The sequence below is a fragment of the Sinocyclocheilus rhinocerous genome, unplaced genomic scaffold, assembly GCF_001515625.1.
Source record: "Sinocyclocheilus rhinocerous isolate Xijiao unplaced genomic scaffold, SAMN03320098_v1.1 scaffold297, whole genome shotgun sequence".
Lineage (NCBI taxonomy): Eukaryota > Metazoa > Chordata > Actinopteri > Cypriniformes > Cyprinidae > Sinocyclocheilus > Sinocyclocheilus rhinocerous.
The window spans coordinates 1-5974 of record NW_015649240.1 but is presented as its reverse complement, the minus strand read 5'-3'; the positions used below and the strand labels follow the sequence as shown (position 1 = coordinate 5974).

Genomic DNA, 5974 nt, shown 5'->3' with positions numbered 1-5974 from the left:
AAATAAAAATTAGAAGAGTTCTAAACTAATGCGCTGTCTTCTGTATCTAACGTACACACACACGCTCAGTCACTCACACAGATCACGCTGCGCGCGCACTCAGACATTCAAGAACAAACTTTTTAGCGCTGCCCCGCAATTTTATCAACTAAATAGCTTAATCACTCAAGAACTACATTATCTTTCTCAACAAGGAGCTGGTAACATCGTTGTTTCTAAAGGAATTAAAGCACAGCTTCACTGTTAATAGAGAAACGCGGCAAAACGGTGGTAATTCATACATACTAGTAGTGATTTTAGTGGATTATTGTGATCAGGCGCAGAGGCTATAGAGTATTTTATTTGTAAGTTAATGCAGGGCTAAGAAGCGTTAGCATTATGCCCTGTTCACACTGTTTTGAAAATGTATTGTTATGGTAATCAGTAGAAAACTTCCTGTCAGTGTGAATGCCTACACTGCAAAAGAAAAAAGATTTTCATCTTGTTATTCAGTGCAAATATCTCTAAACATTCCTAAATCATGATATTACTGCTAACAGCCACACAACAGATGTGCAAACAATAACTTTTATGCCTAATTACATAACACAAAATAATTTTCATGGATCAGCATACTTTCCTTTACTACTTTCAAGAAGCAACCTTTTCTGTTCAGATACTAAGATCATTCAGCAATCTTGTGAATTCAAAACATGCACAGAATTTGCGCCCACAGAAAGTTCAGCAGAAACACCCATCAATCATAAATATGTTTTCCAGATTTTCCCACATAATCAACACAGAAAATGTGGAAAGCATGCAGATTCTGTCTGGATCTACTTATTAATGCACTGCAGGTTAAAAACTGTGCCAAAACATGCTGTCACCACTTGATCTGTTCAAACTGCTTAAAAACATAATTTTCAGATTTTGAAAACCCTTGCAACAAATTGTCTGTCTTGCTATCTCTTTACATTTTCAACCTTCTGATTGCTCTGTGTCTCTGTAACTCTGACCTTTGTAAATACAGCTTTGCATGTGATGCTTGAGATGTGGTTTCTGTGCAAACCCGCAACATTCATGCTATATTCACTTTAACTATTTATGTGTGTGTATATGTTGTATGTTATACAGCGGTTATCTTACTCTCAGGCCACTGCTGGCATGTCCCAACCCCAGCTGTCTGCACACTACCATGGCCTCCCGAGACGTCCATCCGTCCCCGCAGACCAAACCCCAGTCCCTCACCCCACTGCCTGTAGAGAGCAACAGCTCAAACCTCCCTTCCAGCTGCGTTCGACCCCCTGTCAGGCGGATCTGTGATGGGTTACAGAGCAAGCATGAGAAAGAATTAAAAGACTTAAGGACCTTGACTTTGATCATTTAACCTGATAAGCAGTGCTGATCTAGGTCTGTGAGAACTTGATTTTACCTTGCATTGCATCACCTATTTGAATAAAAGCATGCTCGTTTTAAGTGACTTTACAGATTTGGTGGTGCAATGCTTTAGTTTGGAACAGCCTTGAAAAGCATTGTTAGTTTTCATAGCTGGGCTAGGAAAAACGTTTACACAATGCACAAAAATGCACATAAGGGTTACGTTATTTGCAAATTAAGGCACTTTGATGAGAGCCTTAAAGGTTTTCTCTGTGTGGACTCTGAAGGCTGATACATCAGAGACAATTCTGGTTATGTATATTGTTAAATGTTAAATAAAAGCAGATTTGAGGCAATTTCTTCTCCAAGCACGTTACTTTAACTGTAGAGTCATGATTTATGTGTCTGACCGATTTCTCAAAGCCCATGTAGGGGATGTTGCAAATAACGGAGGCGTCCTCCATGTGTTTGCAGTCTTCAGCAGTGATGCTCTTATGAGGACAGTCCCACAAGCTCTTCTCATCACCACGACACTGAACTTCATTCATGTAGAAGGGACCCATGCCTATGGAGATGAGATCATAACAGGCTTTGAATGGAGACCATATCTGTCTATCAATCTGTCTGTCTAGCAATCATTCTATTTAACTGATTATCTGTCTGTCTAGCTAGCTGTTTTAGGGGTTTAACAGATCACAAAACTCATGGCTCGGATCATATTATGGTTTTTGAGTCACGGATCATATAATTTTTTGGGTGGGGTATGGGGGGATGAGACAAATTTAACTTTGCTTTCCATTTATTACTTAAAGAACACTTTAAGTACTTCTTCAATATCACAGCAAAAACTAATAGCCTAACTAATAAAGTTTAAACCTTATTGACAAGTGAAAACATGGCCTCCCGAGACGTCCATCCGTCCCCGCAGACCAAACCCCAGTCCCTCACCCCACTGCCTGTAGAGAGCAACAGCTCAAACCTCCCTTCCAGCTGCGTTCGACCCCCTGTCAGGCGGATCTGTGATGGGTTACAGAGCAAGCATGAGAAAGAATTAAAAGACTTAAGGACCTTGACTTTGATCATTTAACCTGATAAGCAGTGCTGATCTAGGTCTGTGAGAACTTGATTTTACCTTGCATTGCATCACCTATTTGAATAAAAGCATGCTCGTTTTAAGTGACTTTACAGATTTGGTGGTGCAATGCTTTAGTTTGGAACAGCCTTGAAAAGCATTGTTAGTTTTCATAGCTGGGCTAGGAAAAACGTTTACACAATGCACAAAAATACACATAAGGGTTACGTTATTTGCAAATGAAGGCACTTTGATGAGAGCCTTAAAGGTTTTCTCTGTGTGGACTCTGAAGGCTGATACATCAGAGACAATTCTGGTTATGTATATTGTTAAATGTTAAATAAAAGCAGATTTGAGGCAATTTCTTCTCCAAGCACGTTACTTTAACTGTAGAGTCATGATTTATGTGTCTGACCGATTTCTCAAAGCCCATGTAGGGGATGTTGCAAATAACGGAGGCGTCCTCCATGTGTTTGCAGTCTTCAGCAGTGATGCTCTTATGAGGACAGTCCCACAAGCTCTTCTCATCACCACGAGACTGAACTTCATTCATGTAGATGGGACCCATGCCTATGGAGATGAGATCATAACAGGCTTTGAATGGAGACCATATCTGTCTATCAATCTGTCTGTCTAGCAATCATTCTATTTAACTGATTATCTGTCTGTCTAGCTAGCTGTTTTAGGGGTTTAACAGATCACAAAAGTCATGGCTCGGATCATATTATGGTTTTTGAGTCACGGATCATATAATTTTTTGGGTGGGGTATGGGGGGATGAGACAAATTTAACTTTGCTTTCCATTTATTACTTAAAGAACACTTTAAGTACTTCTTCAATATCACAGCAAAAACTAATAGCCTAACTAATAAAGTTTAAACCTTATTGACAAGTGAAAAGTCAGTAATAAAATAAGAACAAATACACAAATTACAAGCATAGATAAATAAAATAGAACAAAGTTACAAATAACAAAGTCTAACAGTATTATTCAGGTACAGGAATGTTATTTCGTGTAAAATAACACTTTATAACTTAAATATAGATCTTTGGTGTTATATTTTATTGAATTAAATTAAATATGGTTATTAAATTAGATATATAATCTTTGTTAAAGTGTGGTTGGTGCTTGATTAACATAAATGACAAAGACAGCAGAAGGTATTTATAGGCTGCTGCCACTTTAAGGCAGAATGCACAGCTCTAGTATAATGATACACTTCTGATTTCTTTCTGTTTACGTTCACATTACTTAAGACATAATCGACTGTGTTTATGAGAATACTTGCCGTGATGGGCCTGGACTGTATGGATCACGATCAGTTGAACCCCTACTATCTATCTATCTATCTTTCTATCTGTCTGTTCGTTATATGGAAGCCCACCTTGGCCCATTCGTGCTCCGGTCAGAGCCTCTTTAGCAGTGCCGAAGCCCAGCTCTCTACACACCACACTGGCGGACTGCAGGTTCCAGCGATCGTCACACACCGTACCCCACTCACTCCCCTTCAGGACCTCCACACGACCCTCACCTGTCTTTGCCCCGCCCTTTAGACGCACCTGAGACTGGAGAATGAGAAGGAGCATGGTCACTGGAAGCCATAATGCAGGTGTTCTTTGAATACTGTTGTTATTATCTTCATAAATCCTAATTATTATAAATCAGTTATTAAAATTAGCTTTATCTGATCACCATTGGATTCAGCTTGACACTGCTAGCTCTGCCCTGTGTGAACAGCGGCCCGGGCACACAGCTGACTACAGCAGCTCCTCCATCGGGACAGGAGGCGCTAGAGTTTGCCTTACTGAACTCCATAGCACATGCTGAAAGATGGGCCTCATTTCCTGTGCAGGCCACTGAATAGATCCTATACACACTCTGGAGACTAAACAGAAATACATTTGATCAAATGAACAAAAACATACGCTGTATCCCAAAACAATAGGAAGAAATTGCAATAACATTCTGCTGAAAGAATAATTACAGCTGTATGTGCGAAGTAACAATGACAGCCATTTATTATGTACCGCATTCAGTATAACCAGAAGGTCTTTGAATTTCTGAACTTTGCAGTGCTCAGAAAAGGAACTCGAACAGAAAGCATGATAGATTTCTCAGATTCTATCAGCTTGCTGAGAAATATTGTCCAGTCCAGTGTGAGCAAATAGTGCATGCTGACATCGCTTTTACCACTGAAAGCCTTAGCTTATTCAATGTACAATTTACTTTAAGACGTCTCTTATGCTCACAAAGGCTGCATTTATTTCAAAAAGCACTAAATCAAAATAGATTACAATATATTAAAAACAGAAATATTATTACAATTTATAATAACTGTTTTCTATTTGTAGTTTAAAATGTTTTCAGCAAAGCTGAATTTGCAGCATCATTACTCTAGTCGTGTTACATGATCCTTCAGAAATCACTGTAATATGCAAGAAACATTTCTTATTATTATCAATGTTCAAAACAATTGTTTTTTTTTTGGTGTTTTTGTTTTTTGTGAAAACTGAGATACATGTTCAAAAAAACAGCATTTAGTACAAAGAAACATTTCTTATTATTATCAATGTTCAAAACAATTGTTTTTTTTTTGGTGTTTTTGTTTTTTGTGAAAACTGAGATACGTTCAAAAAAACAGCATTTAGTACATACATACAAAGTTCTGTCATGAAACTCTAGATGGCGTAGGCTGATAGGTCTAACTCTGTCTCATATAATCTCATCATTATTCACATGGTGCAGTTGATTGGTTTTGTTTGCATTATCAGCAGCCAATGAGCTTGCTTCTCAACATTCAAATACTTGGCTATAGTGCTTGCTGTAGAAGTTGCAGCATGCTTCAGAAACCCTCCACCTTCCCCAGCTCCACCTGTACAGATCTGCTACAGGGTGATTTCATGTATGTTATATATAGGGGTTATTTCATGTATGTTATATTTGCAGCAGCAGTATTCCTTACATGATCACAGCAGCATGTCTGTGGATGTATTTGGCAGTAGCAAGTCTCTGTACTTGCTCTGCCGCAGCAGCACCGTAGCAGATCTATCCGCTAAGACCAAACACATTAACATTGCCATGTATATTACCATACTAAACTCCCAGAGACAGAAATACAGTTTTTTTGTATTGCGGTTACGAGCATGGGGGGGCATATGCTTAATGATCCTAAAAAAGGTTAATTTTCTTGTAAAAGATAATCTCTTATTTCTTTCTATTATCTGGTGAAATATGACCCAGACATGTTCTTGATTAATAATGATTAATTCCCTTACAACTGAGTAAAAATTATTACACAGCTTTCCAGAGATTCACTCGCCTAGCATGTCTAACTCACACTGCAGTATTTGCTTTATGAAAGGCTAGACTTTTACATTGGTTCGCCTGATTTATGACGCGTTCTAGACTCTCATACAGGCGATGACATGACCATGAGAAGTCTGGTATGGAGTAATATTACTGTAGTGAGTGTCGGTATGAGGTTGAGTCACTCAAGTTTTAACACTCCTGAGAGAAAGGATACTTTCCGCTCACACGTGTGTGTG

At 38.7% G+C, this 5974-nt stretch overlaps 1 pseudogene; it reads right to left on the bottom strand.

Moving 5' to 3' along the window:
• Positions 1-4331, bottom strand: part of LOC107710451 (lysyl oxidase homolog 3-like) — a 19328-nt pseudogene extending 14997 nt beyond the window's left edge.
• Between the last annotated feature and the right edge of the window lie 1643 nt (positions 4332-5974).